Source organism: Asparagus officinalis, chromosome 3 (assembly GCF_001876935.1).
Source record: "Asparagus officinalis chromosome 3, Aspof.V1, whole genome shotgun sequence".
NCBI classification, from domain to species: Eukaryota; Viridiplantae; Streptophyta; class Magnoliopsida; order Asparagales; family Asparagaceae; genus Asparagus; species Asparagus officinalis.
This window is the reverse complement of record NC_033796.1, coordinates 6,103,691-6,125,136: the sequence shown is the minus strand read 5'-3', so window position 1 is coordinate 6,125,136 and position 21,446 is coordinate 6,103,691. Positions and strand designations below refer to the sequence as shown.

At 41.2% G+C, this 21,446-nt stretch overlaps 1 long non-coding RNA gene across 5 annotated transcripts in view; it reads right to left on the bottom strand.

Moving 5' to 3' along the window:
- Positions 3,222–21,446, bottom strand: part of LOC109832778 — a 30,055-nt gene continuing 11,830 nt past the window's right edge. For 3 of the 5 annotated variants that reach the window (XR_002244975.1, XR_002244977.1, XR_002244978.1), the window contains 2 exons: positions 4,225–4,309; positions 3,222–4,147 (listed from right to left, as the gene is read on the bottom strand). This is a non-coding gene — a long non-coding RNA (uncharacterized LOC109832778). Of the gene's footprint in view, positions 4,148–4,224; positions 4,310–4,352; positions 4,808–21,446 lie in introns of those variants that run through there. The other 2 variants (XR_002244976.1, XR_002244979.1) reach the window with 2 other exon arrangements.

Sequence of the window (21,446 nt, the reverse complement as noted above, 5' to 3'; positions counted from 1 at the left end):
AAAAAAGACTAAATTTGTCATTTCTAAAAAGAATAAAAGGAATCAAATTTGTCTAATACAAGAATAGAAATTAAATTCCATCTAAATAGCAGTACTACATAAGTCTCTTTTAAATCCAAATAACCACCGGACTTTAATAATAACCTAAATGTCCAAAGTGCCTCAACTTCAAGCTTCTTGCCATCGCCCACATAGATGCATCTTTCACCATCACTTGGCTTTCGGCAGCTAGACATATATGCATAGACACACCGATATTAGTTATGACAGCAGAATCTAACCACCACGTGTGTCTAGGTACCGAAAATAAATTAACCTTAGAACAAATAAAATTGAAAAGTGTACCTTTCTTTGCACACCATGCATGATAATTGGTGTAGTTTTTCTTTTTTATGTCCCGTAGCCCCATAGAAGGAACAACCATCTCCATTGTTTGCTTTGTGTTGTTTCTTTTATAGTTGAGCTTCTGCAGGTTCGTTATTTTTTATTCTTTTATTTCATTTGTCCTTGGAAATACTAGTTAAATGAGCATTTTCTGTCTTCTCTTGCTTCATCCTTTCCTTTTCTTTTACACAATATGAGATGAGCTCATTAAGAGACTAAGTCTCCTTTTGGCAATTGTAGCTCACTTTGAATTGAGTGAATTGTATGGAAAGAGATATAAGGACCAAATGCACAAGCAAGTCCTTAGAGAGTTCAAGCTTAAGTGCTTTCAGCTTTAAAGCATTGTGAGACATCTCCATGATGTACTCCTTAATGTTCCATATCTTATTGAGATAACATTTGCCAATGGTATACTAGTTTCAATCTTTTCATTTTTAGCAAACGTTTTCTCAATGTTCTCAAGGAACTCTTTGATAGTAGTTATCTTCTCAGACATCGTGCCCCTGAATGCTTCTAGATGACCGTCTTCATGATCATCATACACATGCGATTTGACTTCTCCCACCTCTCCATGTCCCTTTTCTCATTAATAAAACTTTTATCCGTAAGGGGTACAAGAAGGAAGCTTTAACGCAAGGTTGAGATCCATGACTCCGAGAACTATCATAACGTACTCTTATTATGACTTAAAGTTGGCGTCATTTAGCATAAGAATAGAATTAATATTGATAATGATGTTTGAAACAATACAAACAGCCAAATTTGATAACATAAGAAAATAAATAAGCTCAAGTAAGAAGCAAATCAAAATTTATGAATTCAAAATTCGCAATACTCATCTCAAGATACCTAACATAACATTAATATTTAGTCTTTGGACAGAAATATTAATTTATAAGTAGTACTTTTGGTGTAATGATCAAACATTAACAATAAGACATGTCAAAGAATAAACCTTTCTTTGGACCAATTTATTATTTCCATGTAAAACCGAATAATTATCCATATTTATCACCACATGTATGCATATGATTTATTCAAATATTAATCTTCTTTTGGGCTAATCAATATTTATATGAACCATACACAGTGAATGTTGATGTTTAAAATAAATTGATTTGCACAAGAGATGCTACTTTGATAACATGTTGTTTTAATCAATTTTTTTTAATACGTCATATACTTTAATAAATTTTAATATCAAAAATTTGAATTCAATAAATAAAGAAAAACTAAATTCGAAACAATATATTTATATTTTTAAAGTTTGGCTCCAAACTATATGCAAATGGGCCATAAAATAAAAAAATAAAACAAAAATAATAGTAATAGAAAAGTCGAAAGTGAGCCCAACATTGTAGGTAGGCCTAATTTCTTAAAAGGATATTTAAGCCCAATAGTTCACTTCTGGCCCGCCTGTTGACCTTTTTTATGGAATGGGCCAGATAAATGTGGGTGGCCCACTTGAACTTTTTTAATGAGAATGGGCCTGTTGGAACGACAGCGCATTAAAAAATTTGGCCATCGTAGCAGCAGCGAAAGAAAATCTAATACTGTAGCAAAATTTCTTTTTCTCGCCGACACTGTAGCGGGGGCTTTGTAGAAAAATTTTCTTTTGTTGGCCGGCACTGTGGCGGGCACCGCAGCATTTTTTTTCCAGTTGATAATGTAGCAACACTGTAGCAAAAATCTTCTAATTTTTTTATTCAAACATGAATTCTTCTAAATTGGATTCATAAAATTCAAAATATGATAAGCCTTTTGAATCCGAAATCATGAAGAATTTATAAGAGGAAGAACTACCAAATTTATTCTCAAATTAAACAATTCAAAATGATGGACTGTTAGATTTGAGAAAATACAAGAGAATCACATCATAAATTAAAATTGACTCTCAATAGATTAACATGAACGCCGCTCTGATACCAATTGTTAGATCAATAAAAAGAACAAATTTTTGCTTTAAGAGATGAAACCCTAATAAATTCTAAGACTGTTCATGTTAAACTATTGAGATAATTAAGAAGATGCAAAACAATACATGAATCCATGGAGTAGGATGTGATTCTTGAGTTTTTAGATGTAGATCTTTCAAATTTTGTACGTATATTCTCCTTAGAGAAATCCTAATCTTTCTAACGATGAAAAATCAGAAAGAGATTGTACATACAGATTTGGGGAGCCACAATCCTATTTATAACTGATATTAGTTATTCATAATTATCAATTCAATCCATTATAGAACTAATAATTATATTTTGGAACATAGAAAACCCATACTTTAATTATGCATTAAAAACCCAAACCCTAAAATAGATCGCCTTAATGAGCTAACATTGATTGATAGCACATAATACATATTTATTTAATATATTGGCCCATATATTAGATTTAAATCCAACACTCTTTAGTCTTTACTCAAACTTTGTAAAACTAATATTACAACACTTCCCGTGTACTATCGTTGTTTTCAACTCGCTACTCCTTTAATCTTTATTCTTGCAGATAGAACCCCTGAGGGAAATTTGTTTGGCTCCATAAAGAAGTAGAAATTTGGTTTTTGAGATAAACCCCTTGTGAGTAAAAGAGTAGAAATAATTCACTCGGGGGGTATATTCTAAATGCAAGAAAACTAGAGGGACAGTACATTAATTCAAAATAAAGACAATACAGGGGGTCTATCCACAATTAACCCGTCCTTCAACATCAAATAGGTATTGGATACATCACGTCAGAATTTTCCATGGAGTTTTGTGAGTTGGTTTTTTTTTTTAACACGTTAGAAAAAATCATCAATGCGTGGTAGTGAAGTTTTTCCATAATTGCACAATAAAATCTAGAATTCAAATTTGGCTCATGTCAAATTTCAAAATCTTATCTTCTCAAGATTAAGAAAAATATCTAAAACATTTGCAGTCATTCCAGTCATCCCAGGATGTCAATTTTACCAAAATGTGGACAAGGCTACATGAAGAGAGGCCAATAATTACTAACTAAAAACAGATATTAGCCTGTCCTGTGCTCAAATAGTTCAAAGTGGAAGAGGATCTTTGGATGCTTGAGAGCATAAGTAGAGGTGACCGGAGGGAGTAGAAAGATAAGCTTGGTGAGGTTGTGCAACAGAAGAGGATAGCGAGAGTGAAAAGAACCTTGAGGAAGCATAGTTTGCGATTTTGACCGAGTCATCAAAGAGTGGCCTCCGTCACCCCGGTCAGCGTGCACATCAGAGCAACTGGAGCAGCAGGTGGTACTTCGGGATATGTCAAGGATTGGAACAAATCACCATAATTCGTCCACGTCTACGGATCAATCGACATTTTTTACAAATTTTACGAACAGAAGCCCTTATTTTCATATTTCTCACTCCTTAATTTGGAATCTATACCATGCGCTTCTTTTTAGATTAGAGGCGATCAGACGATTGAAGCAAAAGAACCCATGTGTCTCTTTAGATTAGAGGCGATCAGACGATTGAAGCAAAAGAACCCATGTGTCTCGGATGAAGTCTACCCTCTTAATGTCACGAAAAAAAAAAGAATGAATTGTTGGACGGGAGTGAAAGAAAGGAAAGTACTCGTATCTAGTCCACTTTCAAATGCATGCACGAAAAGCGAAGCTCCGATGATGCCCGATAGCAGCGCATAAGAGGCGAATCCACTAGTCGCCTATCTCACCCGGCACTTTGAAGGGTGAGCCTTCGCTTTTTGGATCGTCTTCTGCCCAATACGGTACCCTCCTGTTTTTTGGTTCCCATTGGGTTTACCTTGTTCAGAAACAAAAAACAAAAATAAGGAGGAGCAGAGCCTACGGCGGACGAACAAAAGAAAAGAAGACAGCTACCATGTGAGATCAACTACGATAAAACTAGTTTGTTTTTTTCTTTGTCGACAGTGAAGTGCTTGGTTAATCGGCGACTCTTTCCGCGCTGCGAACAAGAAAAAGCTAGATGAGCATCAATTTTTGAGAGACAACTATTAAAAGGTTGTAGAGTTTTAATGAGGGCCTGCATTTTCTGCCAAAAGAAAAAAGTAATCACAGAAGAGTCAAGTCTCTTATATTGAAAAAGACATGCAACTCCTTTCCCTAAATTACTTTTCTGAGAAATCTCCTTAAATCACAGGTTCTTAACATCTACAAACTATTATCGTGTACAATAGAAATAGAAAATGAATATATGTAGCATCTTATGATTGGTATAAGCCCGTATTATAAAACAGTTTTCATTTGAGTAAGTAGAAATATTTACATATCATTTAACAAGTAGAAAATAATAGATAGGACTGATCCTAATTCACAACAATAGAGACGGCTCTCAATAGAAAAAACTAAACCTCTCTTCTAATGAAAACATCACAACAAAAAATCACAAAAAATCTCTCATGTTTCATGTAGCTTGCCGCTGAGTACTGAGGAGAGACTTCGGCTACAAAAGTAGTAACTAAGCATATATCAAACTAAGCAGGATGTGCCACAAGACAGAATCATGAAATAAAATCAATCTCTTTATTCGCTCTTTAACATCTTCTTGTCTTAGTCAAGATAAAGGTCGTAACAAGACAGGATGTGCCATATTTTCATGTATATATTAAAATTAAATTAATCTTTTTATTCGCTCTTTAACTTCTCCTTGTCTTCTGCCACAAGACAGAATCATGAAATTAAATTAATCTCTTTATTCGCTCTTTAACATCTTCTTGTCTTAGTCAAGATAAAGGTCGTAACAAGACAGGATGTGCCATATTTTCATGTATATGTTAAAATTAAATTAATCTCTTTATTCACTCTTCAACTTCTCCTTGTCTTAGTCAAGATAAAGGTCGTAACGAAGAGGGTTTTTAACGAGAAATACGCAATGTAACTAAACCATGTAAAAGACATGATAGACACGATGTCATAAAAAATCACCATGTATGGGTTTTGACTAATCCAAAATAATTCAAAGCCAAAAAACATGCACACATGACAAACCCCAGATTTTTATCTTGTTTTCCGGTGTAAAATTGACCTTGAAATTTGCAAGTGTCCTGTAAATGTGTGCTCAACATCGACGAGAATTGACAAGGACGATCGATGAGCATCGGCAATATCACCAACTCAGCCTACGCAGTTTTCCCTGAGTCCACTCTGAGCACTTCGATGTCAAATAGTGTTTGATACCATCTTGGCATTTATTTCTCTTCAAAACGACTTTCTCGGCAATGTCCACTTAATACAACAATATACCAAATTTATCAGGTTTCTCACCTTTTGAGACAAATTATTTCGCTCACATCCAAACACCTTCATCTTTTAACTAAATAGAAGTGCTAGCGGAATATCCCCAACAATGCAGAATCGATGGAACTTAAACTTTTCTCTAGTACCCTTTATTTATTTTACACACTCAAATTTGACACCTCTTATTATAGGCTTAATCTTCTGACTTGCCTTCACAGTAACTAAAAACAACATCCTATACAGAATCGCCATCCCCATCAAAATCCCAAAGTCAACCCACTTAGAATAACCAACCTCCATCTCCAAAAATATCCCTAATAACCTCTTCCCAGTTACAATATGCACATTTCCACCTTCTCTTTTCAAAAGTTCGCCCATTTAACTCAATTCTTATAATAATCTTGATTTGCATACTTATTGAAAGCAATATGGTACATTGGATGTTTTCTTATAGGCTCTAGCAATTCATTCCTTAGCCTGTAAATTCCTCCATAGAGTAACATATGGCCTTGCGGCGCTAGTGATTATTCCCATGAGATAATTAGGCACAATACTTGCAATAACCATCATTAAACCCTTGATTAATAACATGCCCATGTATAGAATTAGATAGAAGAAAGCGAAGTGATTGGAACCTTGGTTGAAGAGTAATAAGATGGTAGGCTAAGGATATAGGGATTATGGAGAGAAAGAAGAGAGGGAGGAGAAGAGAGTGTATTGCTGATAATGAATGAAGTTATTCCATAGTGCCTATTTATTCTTTATTGTCGAAATATTTGGAAAATTGATGAATGGAATGAGAAAATTGTAGAAAACACGGCGAAAACAGGAAATTTGAAGCTGGGAAGAGACTACAGCTTTCTATCGGGTCGGTCGGCCGACGACATAGGCCCGGTCGACCGACAGCCTGTTGGATTACAGGGTCTGAAACCTTATCTCTACTCGGTCGACCGAACGAGTTCTACCGGTCGACCGAAAATGTGCACATTACAGGAAGATGGAATCTGTCTCTAGCCGATCGACCGTTGCAACCCCTGCGGTCGACCGAAAAGCGGATACAGGCTGGATTTGATTTCCTGGTCTGATTTGGATTGGGTTTAGATATAAATAGAAACACACGTTTCTAGGGTTTCTTAACCAGAGAATTAGCATTGTTTTGAGCACTTTGAGAGGGAGATATTGTGAAGGAGTTGAGAGCTTTGGTTAGGGTTATATTTGAGTGATTTTGTGAGTTGTAATCCGTTGTATTTCTCCTCCATATAGTGAAATCTCTCCATCCTCTCCTCGTGGACGTAGGCAATTGTCGAACCACGTAAATCTCTATGTTTGGTTTGATCTGTGTCGTATTTTGGTGGATTATATTCGTATTTGTTTTGGTTTCTCTCATCGCTTGCGGACTCGTTTGGTTGTCGAGCACGCTTCCGCACGGTGCGCAACAATTGGTATTAGAGCTCTAGGGCTTCAGTTTTAGGGTTTTGCATTGGGTAGAGGAATATTCATTGTTTGAAGCTTGGTTCTTGGAGTTCTAGGCTTCGGTGGAGATAACATTGCGGAGTTGCCATTGGTATCTCTCTTTCCTTGTGTGGTTAGAAGATCGTGTTGGAATCCTATCTAGGGTTCAGTTAGGCAATTTCTCGATTCTATCAAAGTTTGAATCTTTTTTTACAATTTGGAGTTTGCAAGCATGTGAGAAGAAGTCTGTGAAAGCAGCGAGACAAAAATGAGTACAGTTCAAGTTGGACTTCAAAATACTAAGATTAGTATAGTGAAGTATGACGACAAGATTAATTTTGGTTTGTGGATGAGCGACGTACATGACGCTCTCAATGCTCAAAATTTGGAAGAGACCATCATGGTTCATGAGAGGCCAAGAAATACGATGAGGCGCTATGGGACAAGATGAATAGGAATGCTTGTGGTTGATCAGGTCTTGTTTGGAACAAGATCTGAAATACGATATGATTGGTGTGACGTCTGCGATGAAGATGTGGGAGAGTCTTAACAACAAGTACCTTACGAAGAGTATTGAGAATCGGTTGCACTTGCTACAAAGATTATTCAGATTCCAGATGTCCAGGGGCACCTCACTTGCGACTCATATGAACAACTATACAAAGTTATTGTCGGGCTTGGCAAACGTGGATGAGAAGATAACGGACGAGTATAAGATAATTATTTTGTTGGGTTCCTTACCCGATGAGGAGTATGATAACTTCGTGCTCACTTTGTTGAATGGTAGATCTTCCATCACCTACAGTGAAGTGACTAATGCATTGACGAACTACGATTTAAGGAGGAAGGACAAACAGACTTTCCGAGCTAGCACTTCAGGAAAGGCCTTGTCGACTAAAGGAAGAAGTCCATATCCAAGAGGTGACAATAGAGACAGGTCAAAGTCAAGAGGCCACCACCAATTAGCGAAGAACCAGTGTGCGTTCTGCAAAGAACAATGATATTGGAAGAGAGATTGCCCGAAGCTTAAAGAGAAATAGAATAGCAAAAAAAAGGGCTCGAAGGCTAATGAGGTGAACGTCGCTAGAGGTGATGATTCTGATAATTCATGCTTTTCTCTATTGATTACTTCAGAGGTGAACCATGTGATGCATCTGATTGGATGCTAGATTCTGGTGCTACTTATCATATGACTCTCCTGTGAGATTGGTTTGCATCGTTCGAGAGACTCGATAGGGGGGTGGTAGTCATGGAAAATGATCAATCATGTGGTATTTGTGGGATAGGTACCGTCAGGATCCGAATGCATGATGGAGTTGTTCGTGAATTGAATGAAGTGAGATTCATTTCTCAGTTGAAGAAGAATCTTATTTTCGTTGGAACTTTGGAGGCGAAAGGATTCAATGTGACATTTGAGAACGCTGTAGCGAATGTTACTAAGGGATCTTTAGTGGTGATGATGGGAGTCCGCATTAGGAATTTGTATTATCTGAAGGGAAGCACCGAGATTGGCCATGTAGCTTCGGCTATTTCAGAGATGAACGTGAGCAGACTTTGACACTATAGGTTGGGGCACACAAGTGAAAAGTCACTGCAGGTTTTGTGCAAACAGAGGCTATCGAAGGGAGTCAAAAGTGGAAACATAGAATTCTGTGAGCACTGCTTTCTTGACAAGAAGACAAATGTGAAGTTCGGAACAGTCGTACACAGGACGACGGGTATCTTGAACTACGTGTAAACGGATGTTTGGGGTCCCACCAAGATGGCTTCACTTGATGATCGACATTGGTTCGTCACTTTTGTAGATGTAATTTTTCCCATTCCTTCCCCTTCCTTCCCTTCCCTAAGTAAACTCACAAACACACCATTAGTGCCTTATTGAATTGGGCGAGGTTTACTTACTGAAGAAACAGTCGTCTTGGCGAGGCTCAACAAGTCGGTCAGGCGAGACTCGGCCTAAAGATATAAAATTCAGGTTTTTCGATCTGCGTGCGAAGTTCGTTGGAGGAGAGATTCTAGGCGAAGTTCGGGGCGAAATCTTCAGCGAAGTTCGCGGGCGAGATCTTCGGTAAAGTTTGGTCGCGAGATATTTGGCGAACTTTAGCGCGAGAAATCTTGGGCGAAGTTTGGGGGTTTTAGACTACAAATAAGACTTTTTGTCTCCCTCCCCTTCACTTTGATCTCAACAATTTTCCTATTCTCCTTCGAACCCTAACTTTCTCAGAGATCCCTAAAGTTCATCAATGGCTCCTTGTCGCGCTATTTCCAAGGGAAGAGGCACTGCCCGAGAGACTCGTCGGCCGAGAAGCGATGAGGTGCTAGCACAGCTGGAGATAGCAATAGGTAATGGTCGAACCCATCGACGGCGATCTTCGGATCAACCTCAGTCTCAGCTCATTGGGCTTTAAGCATGCCTTAAGGCATCTGGAAACTTGATCCACCGCTGAAGGCGAGACCTTTATGACCATTGGTGGTTTTCCCGACAAGTTTTCGTCGTTGGTGGCGGGGTTCTGTTAGCAGCCATTAATAGCGCTTATCGTGGCAAGCTTCGTGCTTTGGGCAGGGCTCACTCAACCCTTTGGGCTTTTGCAGCGGACATCGTTTAGGCAGAGCTCTGTTTTGAGTGATTTTCACTAAAGTGATATTTGTCAATTTGAGGCGATCTTCGCTTAAGCGATATTCGCCTAATCAAGTTAGATGAACTTCGCCAAGTTGGATGTGAAGTTCGCTTCTTTTGGTTGAACTTTGCTTTATTTTATATGTACTTAGTCAATATAGGTGACTTTTGCTTGTGAGCGAGGCTCGCCTCTCTTTTTGAGTATGACGGTTGAACTTGGTCTTCGTTTGCTAACTCAATTGTCATCTTTGTGCAGTTGTCTATTCAAGAGCTCTTGTGAATCGTCACAACCATTTTGGTCACGATGGGACTCACGGTTTTGAAGTGACGCACGTTTTTGACGGGAATGTCCTGCTGTTTCTCGATGGCAGCAGTCAAAAAAGGATTGAGGTCATTCGTACGGGGGACTATAAGATTTTGGAGGAGATAAAAATTCTCCGTACCTCATGAAGATGCGTCGGTGAAGCCGCATTTCCTCTTTGGAGATAGTGTCTCTAGCGGCAACTCTTTCCTCCACTGTGGGGAGTATTATTGGTATTACACTCAGGGAGATCGTCAATTTGCTTTGCCGGCGATAGAGCATCAAGTTTCTTTCTTGTTCTTGCAGCGTCTTGCCATGCCTCATTTCATGCGCTTTAGCCACACAAATAGGGAGGATAGTATCAAGATAGACATTCTGAAGTATGGGGGCGGCTTCCATCAAGGACTTTACGGGACTAACATCATAGGGCTGCGTCCAGGCTTCGTGAATGAGGACGCGCCGGTTAACGAAGTTGCTATCGCCCCAAACACCTTGGGGAATGAGCTTGTCAAAATCGATGCCCAGTATACGAATGAAGATGCCAGATTCCCTGGTTGGATTAGGTCGACAGATACCCAATGGTGGACTCGCTTGGTAGACTTCGCTCTTATCACTTTTGAGGAGCGATTGCAAGAACTGGGGTTCTATACTGCAGTTAGAGCTTCAAAGTATAATGCTAAGATTTGTGCGCCGATTTTGTACGGCATTATGGAGCTGTACAATAGTAACAGCAACACCTTCTTCACTCCGACAACGGAGATCGGGATCGCTCTTCACGAGATGTTTGAGGTATCTCGTTTACCGATGGGGGATTGTCCGTACAAGGAGTGGTTTTCCACTAATAAGGAGCTGGGTACGTATTCTCACATTGCCCATGTTGTGGAGACTTTTCGAGAACTGGTTTGTCATTTCCTCGTTTGCCAGAGGACTACTGGGAGCACTGGTCATGACTAAACCGTACCTCACATTCCTTAGGCGGAGTATTTATTTCACAACGTTAGTAAAAAGGGAAATGTGGGTCCGATCCTTCCAGCCAAGAATGTTGAAGTCGAGGCTCGTATCTTCAGGGATGACTCTGTATTGCAAACTACCGACTTTGATGTGTGTGGGTTTCAGGCTGGTGACCAATTTGAGAGTTTAAATCACCAAGCGAAGGAGCCAATATCTGAGTTGGCATTGCTTGCAAGGTTCTTCTCTATTTGGTTGAAGGGTTGTGTCGTGCCTTCTCGGTCGAAAGATCATATCTCCATTAAAATGCTATTCCACGCTGTGTTATTGGCCTCTTGATACAACTTAGCTCTTCTACCGACTATGGTGAGCTGCATTCATCATGGCCCAAGGGAGTTAGTTACTGAATACTTGAAGCAGGGGGACAGTTGCCTGAGGAATCAAGTGCCCAATCCCAGGGTGGAACTACTGTATACTTATTTGGTAATATGGTTCACCTAACACTGCCCTCAATTGATGTCAGCCGCTATGCCTGGTGGTGGGAACGTTGCATTGGTTTAGAGGTACGAACATTCGAAATTGCTCATTAAGTACCTCGTTGGGGTCCGTAGGATTTTCCAGAACAAGGACCATTATCGTCTTTACTGTTGTTTCCCCTCAATTGATGGTGTTAGTCTTGGGGACGAGTTTGAAGACGGTATGAGTAGCGAGCGCTTCACTTGCTTGCCTAGTTGGTGTTTCAACTGGTTGGTAAACATCGGACCATGTCACCTTGTCACTAAGTTGAATGGTACGGAGTGCTACATTGAGTTATATTTGTCATGCTGGTTCACTCGTCAATTTGGCTATGATCAGTTGTATGTCGGGAACCCAAACCCAGGATTGCTACGGACGGAGAGCTTAGTCGACGGAGCTCATGCTTGGTACCATTTTGTTGCGGGGGCTATAGGGGATCGATTCTCGCTTCCTCAGCATATACCCAACTATTACATGACATTAGGGTTTTGCAAGTGGTATAGTGAGGTGATTGTCCCTCCTCTTGAATTCCAAGTAAATAAAACCGGTCTATATTGGATCGCCCGACGCTATAAAGAGTTATCCCGGAAGGGTTCAAAGAGCAAAGTTCTCAGTCTTCGTGAGTTTTTGGCGGAAGATGTACTAGATGAAGGTTGGGAAGAGCCAGGTGAACACCCTACTCCTCCAAGACTGGTCGGTATCAACATTCAAGAGCGGACTGAGCCAGCAATTCGTCGAGGAGTACCTAATAGGGAACGGGGGAAAGGAAAGAAGCCATTACGTGTTCTTCCTCCTCCACTTCTCCAAGTAAAAGGCGATTAGCATATTGTGAGCCTAAACATGCGCCTAGAGATACTTCAAAGACTAAGGAGGAGTCTCCTGCGGTCCTAGTACAAGAACCTAGGATTGGCTCTTCAGGTGACTTCTGTTCACATGTTTACAACTTCTATCTTGAAATGATTTTAGCGGATGTGCTTTTTTTATGTAGGTAAGGAGCCTATTCCTCTAGACGATAAAGAGGAACAAGTGGATTATGGGCATGATGACATTGATGCCTACTTGACCGAGCCTGAAGATGCAGGCAATCTTGGTGACGTTGGCGGCTAAAACGATGAGTCTGATTTCGGGATCGCGGGTGAAAAGATGCCTACGCCTCTTCCTCCGAGCGATGGTTTTGAAATGGTCACTGATTTTGAGGGCGCTTCCGGTGTCTTGTCGTTGGCACCTGCTTTTGAAATGACTAAGGCTCCTGCACAAGCATCTGCTTCATTAGTGCGGTGAAGATTGATTGTTCATGGTGATTGTTCACGGTGCTTCTGTTGATGATGATGTCTCAATTTCTCCCGTGCCGGCACTAGTTGCAAGGGAGGAGCCATTAAGCCCTAAACCTTCCCGTGATGAGGGCCCAAGCATGGCCGCAACTGCCCTTAGTGAGTCGGAGGTTTCATCTACGGGTGTTGAAGTTGTACCCACGGATGTGCCTACGACCACGACGATGGTGGTGAGGACAGCGATCTCATCTACTGCCTCTGATATCTTGGTGACACTTGCGCCATATCTCATGTCGGGCCATGAGCGGATACAAGTTGCGCCAACTATCTCTCTAACTACCACGGATGGGATGGTGATCTCTACTAAAGCAGGTCCTTCGAGCTTCGTGGTGGTTCCTCAGTCCCCTAGGACTGATCTTGAGGACTTGGTGGAGGTGGAGGTAAAGATCTTGACAGAGAGCTTGGTGATATTGTTTAACCAGTGCCGCAACCGTCTTGAATTCGCAAAGAGCGTTATCAGCCCATACTCTCAAGTTGCTGAGGGATTAGCTTGGTGTTTTGACATCGGTCACCGGTTATGTCCGCACTGAACCTTTCAAAATGACGATCGACAAAGCTGAATTCCATTGCCAAGAGTTGTACGGGCTTCGCGCGGCTGATCTTGAGGGCATTGCTCTGGTTGAGTTCCGTCGCTTGCTAGCAGCTCATCGTAAGACCGGTGAATCTACCCGTGCAGAAATGGAGTGAATCAGCATGAAAGTCCGTAGTTTAAATGACAACATTGTGTCGGCTGATGGTCATCACACAGAGCTTCAAGGTGCTATCCAAGAAAAGGATGCAATAATCAATGAGGCTAAGGCGACCACTGCTGAAGCTCAAACGTGTTTGGAAACAGCTCAACACCAGGAGGAGCTTGAGCTTAATCTAGCCGAATTGACCAAGAAGTGGGACTCTCAAGTTGTGGAGCTTCAAGCTGAAACGGAGCGTCTCTCGGTCATCAGATCCCAGGTCATTCCCATCAATCCCAGAGCTTTGAAGGAGCAGGCCCAGAAGGGTGCTCATGAAGTTAGGGATACACGAGTGGCTGAGTGTGTTGCACAGATACACACTTTTTATCAACTTTCCCTGTAAATTATAGCTCTTTTAATAAATAAAAGAAGTTCTTATCTCCCTTGATGTGTGTATGATAGAGGTGTAATCATATCATAATAACATCTTAGATGGGGATAATGGTGTTGGGATCAAACTAACAAATGTGTAATGTTAACATAATAACTTGATCAGGTTGACACTGTTCAGAGATGTAATATTAACATGACAGTGAGAGGATATTTGACAGAGGTGTAATATTAACCAGTCAAATGGGGTGACAGATAAAGGTGTAATGTTAACCGGTTGGTTGAATCAAACTGATAGAGATGTAATGTTAATATATCAGGTTTGTAAGATTAGTATTATTCAGAGGTGTAATGTTAATATGACAGTGCGAAAGAATTTTGACAGAGGTGTAATATTAACGTGCTAAAAATGAGTGACCAACAGAAGTGTAATGTTAATCGGTCGGTTCACAAGAGTCCAAAGAATGACTATTGTTTGGAAGTATAATGTTAACTTAACGGTAAAAAATCGATAGAAGTGTAATGTTAACTAATCGATTTTTTATAAGAGCGAGTTTAACAAAGGTGTAATGCTAACCAGTCAAATTCGCTAGGATAGGTCGACAGAGATGTAAAGTTAACTGGTCAACCAAATGCTTCGACAGAGGTGTGATGTTAACCGGTCAGATCATTCAAAATGAGAAACCTCCAGAGGTGTAATATTGACGTGACGGTTTGATCAAGTCGGTACAGTTTAGAGGTGTAATGACAGTACAAGGATGTCTGGAATAGGTATTGTTCAGAGGTGTAATGTTAATGTGATAGTGATAATGATATTTTGGAGTCAAGCAGAGGTATAATGTTAACTTGATTACTCGTTGAGGATTTTGGGATCAAGAAGATCAATGTTTCTGGCCAGATGTGGAAACTTAAACATGACCAAAGAATCCGTGTGGAGAGAGAATTGGCCGATATCATGAGTAGTATTTCTTGAGAAACTTCACGTTGATTGGCGCCATAAGCCTATTGCCATGTTGGTCAATTAGACGATATACTCCATTGGAGTAGACTATCTCTACTACAAATGGACCTTCTCATTTGAGTTAGAATTTTTCTTTAGTCTTATGCGTCATGACCATGGGTCGACGAACAACTAAGACTAAATCGCCTTCTTTGAAGCGTCGTTCTCTGACTCTCTTGTTGAAAGCCCTCGAGATCTGTGACTGATAGATCTCGATTCTTTGTTGAGCTTGAAGTCTCAGCTCATCCAACGCTTCTAGTTCTTGGAGACGCTTTTGATGATGTTATTTAGTTGTTATTTTCTCAGCGATGACGATTCTTAATGACGGTACCTGAATTTTCAGAGGGATCACGGCTTCGCATCCATAGACCAATGAGAATGGCGTGGAACCAGTGGGAGTGCAGACTGTTGTTTGGTAAGCCCGTAAACGCTCTAAGTTTCTCATCCCAATCTCGTTTGTTGAAGGAGACAAATTTCTTCAGAAGTTTAATGATGGTTTTGTTGAAAGATTCAACTAGACCATTAGCAGCTAGGTTGTATGGCGTAGAATCCACATCTTGGATTATATACTTGTTGCAGAATTTGAAGAACAGTCGACTGACGAATTATGGACCGTTATCGTGAATTATTCGTCTGGGAACGGCGAATCGATAAATCACGTGATGTCTCAAGAATTTTATCACTTGAGATGTCTTAACTTCTTTAGGGGAACAGCTTTGGCTATTTGGAGAAGTAATCTTTGATGCCTAGGATGAATCGATGACCTTTGGTGGACGACGGGCTGATTGGTCCAATGATGTCCATGTCCTAAGCTTCAAATGGCCAAGAGGCAACCGTCGGATGCAATTTTTCCAGAGGTTGATGTAGGAAGTCAGCGTGGATTTGACACGTGTGACATCGTTTAGCATATGCTACCGCATCTGCTATCATTGTCGGCCAGTAGTAGCCTAGACGACGAAGTCGGTCTTGAAGTTTGGGACCTGGTTGATGAGCTCTACATGCACCGTCGTGGGCTTGCTTTAACACTTCTCAAGCTTCACTTAGTGATAGGCATCAGAGCAAAATATCGTCGAAACCCCGTCGGTGCAAAGTCTGTGCGGCAGAATCATAGAAGAAACGCAACGCTTTTCTTTGAATCGAGGCTACTTGCTTCGGATCATCTGGTAATATCCCGTGCAAGACATAGTCAGAAACTGCGAATCATTACCTTTGAAGTGAGTTGACCTAACGTACACTTCACTGGCTTCAAGAATTTGCTCTGGAGAGCATAATTGATGGCTAGCCACGGTGATACGCCGGGTAGATTTGGGCGCCAAAGCAAGTGTGGCTGCGAGGGATGCTAGAGCGTCCGCATGAGTGTTCTCAAGGCGAGCTATGTAGCTAATGTAGAAGCTTTCAAAATATTGAGCAAGCTTTGTTACCGCTTTATGGTAATGCATGAGGTCGTTTAGAATCGCCGTGAGCTTCAAGGTATTTGACACCATGTCTTGAGCAAGTTGTAAGCCGATTATAAGAGCGTTATGCTCGCCTACATTGTTGGAGCATCGCTCGGTCAATGAATAGGCTCAGGGGAGGACATGTCCATAGGGGTCAATCAGCAGTACCCCCACCCCTTCAATGACGGCTCCCTTCTGAATCGCGAAGACCAATGCTAAACATTCCTTCTCGACTGGGTTATACCGATGCTCGGTACCAATCATAGTTTGGCTGAGGTAATAAATTGCTTGTTTATGGCCATCGTCATTTTTCTGAGGAAGAAGTGCCCCAAGCGAATGATCTGTAGTCCTGACATAGATTAGGATTAGTTTACCCGATATTGGTGCGACTAGCACTGGTGGCTTTGTGAGACAAGCTTTGATTTCGTTGAATGCTTCTTGGCAGGTGTCATCCCAGACGAACGAAACACCTTTCTTCATGAGTCTTTGAAATGGTTGACATTTTTCAGACAAATTGACGATAAACCTTCGGATGTAGACTAATCGTCCTTGTAAACCTCTAAGCTATTTGAGGTTCCTCGGAGGTAACATCTCTTGGATGGCCTTCACCTTTTCGGGATCAACGTGTATTCCTGTGGATATTACGATAAACCCAAGGAATTTACCTGATGATATCCCTAGGAGGGACTTGGTTGGATTCATCTTGAGTTGGTGTTTTCGCATGACTTCGAACACCGTTCTTAGGTCACCAACATGATCCTGTTTGTGACGACTTTTGATCGCGAGGTCATCAACATAGCACTCCACTATTTTATGCAAATGTTCACAAAAGATCATGTTCATAGTGCGTTGGTAAGTAGTCCCAACATTCTTCAAATCGAGGGGCATTACTATATAACATTATGCCCCCAAAGGTGTTTTGAAGGTTGTGTGCTTTTGATCATCTGGATGCATTTTAATTTGATTGTATCCAGAGAAACTGTCCATGAAAGACATCCTCTCAAACCCGCACGTATTATTGACTATGACATTTGTGATAGGGAGAGGGAACTCATCTTTTAGACAAGCGAGATTGAGATCACGGAAGTCGATGCAGATTCAGATCTCACCGCTCTTTTTCATCACTACCACGATGTTGGCCAACCAATTGGGATGTTGTTACTCGCAGATAAACCCACACTCAATGAGCTTACAAATTTCATTCTCGATTTGCTCCATTAACTCAGGACGGAAGCGTCGTTGCGGCTGTTTGACCGGCTTAACACTGGGGTTGATGTTAAGACATTGCACAGCCACGTTGGGGTCTAGGCCTAGCATGTCTTCATAGCTCCAAGTAAAGACATCAATGTATTCTTGGAGAAGAAATATGAGTTCTTCATTTTTAGTGAATGATAAATTTTTGCTGATAAATATGGGCTTAGGGTTGGTTTTGTCACTAATGTTGATTTGGACAATCTTATCTCCAGTGGGTGGTTCTCTGACTTCGAAACGCAATTCCCACTGCCTTTCAAGTTGCTTTGCCCATGAATCGTCTTCAGGATCTTCAAACACCTTGGATTCGTCAAGATCTATGGCTAGGTTGTATGAAACCATGTTGATCGTGAATTCACTGCACAAGATTTCGAGGCTGACATCAAAATCGTAGTTGGATGTGTCTGAAGAACTACTTAGGAAGTCACCGGATGCTGGTCCTGCTTGTGGCCTGACTTCTGGAGAGATGTAACCGAGCCCTTGTTTGGTTCGATTGTAATAATCGAAAGCTTCACCTTCTGGTGTAAAGGGGATCAAAGAGACTCGTAGTCCTTTATTGAAATTCAACCTTTATTTTGCGGTGAGATTGTATCCCATTTTTACCATAATTTTGATCCGGCTTGACGATATGCAGAAAGGGAGAATCTATCCGACCGAAGATTCCCTTTTTGTTGAGATTGTTGGCTATACAGGGAGAGTTCTGGCACCGTCTTAGCTTCTTCATCGGAGTTCTGCAATTGAGATTGTGACTCAACTTTCCCGAAAATGATTGAGTTTAAAGTGTTTCTTCTGGCCATAACCATGAAGGTGGCGTCCTCCAAGTTGTCTAGCTGCTTGTGAACGTGGTACGACTCGTTTATCGGCATACCCAATGTTGGTTCTAAGGCTAACCTGGCCATCAAATTTTCGAATCTCGAGTTTTCAAACTCAGAGTTTAAATAGTAGTCATAAGCAAACTCTTCTTCATTGAAGATCTAATCGCCTTGACCTTCGGCAGATTGTTTGATACAGAGGTCCTCTAGAGTAATTACAAGTAGATCTCCCAGACTGAATCATCAATGGGGTCTAGCTCAACATCTGCTTTATTACCGCTATCCTCGTCTTTAGGGGGGACAGTCTCGATTGTTTGACTTTTATCATATAAGAGAGAGTCAGTGACGTAATTTTTCACCCCCTTAAAAGGATGTTTTCAGCATCAACTCTCTGTTGGACTCCCTGTTCATCGATGTATTTGAAATATTGATGAAGTGTTGAAGGGACGATCCAGTTGGAGTGGATCCAAGGTCGTTCAAGCAGAAGATTGTAAGGCGTTTCGACGTCGATGACATAACAAGTCACTTATGTCTTCAAGTTTCCAATCCGACACTTAAGTCGGATCTTTTCAAGAGACCGGTTGCTGCTGGAGTAAAAGCCGACTATAGTCGCGGACGTCTTTGACAGCTTGTGAAGGGGAATTCCCAAGAAGCTCGAGAGTCTTCGCGGGATTATGCTCAATGTGAAGCTTGGATCGATGTGAATTCTTTTAATCTTTGACGACCCTATATACCCAGTGTAGTAAAGGGGTCAGTTGTGATGATGATTCTTGATAAGCATATCTTCCAGGGTGAAGGTAATGTGCGACATTTGCTTTCGGCATTAATAACATTGCTCGGGGCCTTCATCTTGAGGAGGTTCGATCATGTGGGCGAGAAATATCTCGTTGTCATTCAAGGCTTCTTTCAAAGCCTCTCTTGTATCCTTAGACAAACGCAGTAGTTCAAATAAGATGATATGAGCTGGAATGTTGGCCAATTGTGCCATGATATCGTATTTAAATGGGGCCTAAGGGTCATTTGGAGGACGTTGTAAGGCATTGTCGAACCGGGTCTCATTTTGTTTGGTTGGCTTGGGTTGTTTGGACGTTCCTGACTGATTATAATCCCTAAGGTAATCTTTGCTGAAGCCCGTCCCCGTCATGGCTACTTTTTCTCCATCTGAATCGGTGAATGAAGTGACATGCAAAAACTCTTCTTCGATGATCGCGAAGATGGTGTTGCATGTCTTCATCCCTTGCTTGTTCTTAGGCCTTTGAAGAGTCCAATCTTTGTCTTGAAGAAGGTCAGGATGTACCCACATTATTTCTCCCCTTACTGTGATAAGAGGAATCAAACATTGGCTTTGCTGGTTTTGACGGTCAAAATTAATCACCTTCATTCTTGCGGTACGAATGGAGTTGACGCCATTTCGGGCTTAAATTTCTGGCATAAAACCAAATTCGATGGTCAACATGTTAGCGGTGACTTTCTTTTGCTCAGGCTTGAGCTTGAGAATTCCTGATTCGACAAATGTCTGGATCTTATCCTTAAGGATGTAGCAGTTCTTCGAAGGGTGTCCCAACATTCTGTGATAGAGGCAGTAATAGGGGTCATCGGTTTTTCCGACCTCTTCCAGGGGTCGAGCTTCTGGAAGCTTCAAGCGATTTTTTTTTTGTTCGGTACATGGAAGATGACAATTGTATGTTCATCTTTAAATGAATAATTGCACTAAAAATTCTTCCTTGGCTCTCTTTGTTGGCTGTTATTGGAATTCTGGACCCCAACAGCGAAAGTTTTTTTGGCTTTCGGTTGTGACGTGCCCTTGTTTGCCTTTGATGCCCTTGAAGTTAGCGCAAAGTTCAAATTTATTGAAACACTTTGCTGACTTCTCAGCTATCTCTGCTTGCTCCATCAAATTCTTCTAAGTGTGGGCAGTGAAAGCGCCCATATGAGCTTCAATTCATGCCAGGAAATTATGCGGGCAAGTTTGAAGCAGCATTGGTAGAGGCATATCTCAACGTCGCAATGTCAAGTTGCGGTATCTTTCGATGTATTCTCTAACTATCTCATTACGGTTTTGTTTCTCCGGAAAGGAGTTTGGCCATGGTGACATCGAATTGTCCTCATGGATTGAGAGAGGAACTTTGATTTAGGACTTGATTGAACCCTCGGGCAAATTTTGGAACCAATCAAAAGCTACCCTGAAAGGTGCCAATAAAAAATCGTGCCTTAATGGCATCGTTACCCATTACATTTCCGATTTGCTGGTGGAAGTAGTAGATATGCTGGTTCGAGGAACCTTTTCCATCGAACGCATAAAGTGTTGGTGGCTTAAACTTCATCGTATAGGAAACCATGTCCCATTCGATGGGATAAGGTCGGGTGATTTCAACTTTCTTGAGCTCTGTTCATTGAGAAAGAATGTTGAGCTGCTTCTGAATGTCTTCTAAGGCTTTAGCTTTCCTTATTTGACTTCGAATGTAGCAAAGTTTTCGACCCAGCGTGTTCAGAGTCTGCATTATATTGCTGTTCTTGATCATCTTTAAGAGGATTTTTACCAAATGATATTTTTCCTTTCGAAGAACTCACCCGAGGACGAGAGGCTAGTAAAAGTTGCTTAACCATCCCTTCCAGTCGTGTGATTCGTTCGTCTAAATCTTTCTTCTAAATTGCCATTTGGGTCAGAATGTCTTCTCAGTCTGCCATGTCTATCGCCCATTGTCATTATTGACTTGAACTAGGGGTTGGATTTGACGCCATGGCGAAGTTGGCTCCACTAGACGTGGGTTGATTCATCTGGGATGAAGGCTGCAATGTTCGCATTAGGGTGGAGTAATCAAAAGGAATAGTCACTCTTCTCCTTAGCTTAGTGTTGCGATATACTCCATCAGCTTCTGGTAGAATGGCTCCAATGCTAGGCAAATATATTGGATCAGGCGAGTTATCTGTACTTTCCTCGTCATCTCCAAACGTCACACTTGTCGTGTTAACAATGAACAACTTCCTCTTGCTCTACGAGCGCGTCGTCATCGCTTAGTCTGATCCTCTGAAAGCTCGGATACATGACTACGACGATTGAAGACTGTTTCTCAGTGTTATCGAGGCGCGCGCATGAGGTGCGCCCCAAGCGCGAGGCGTTGC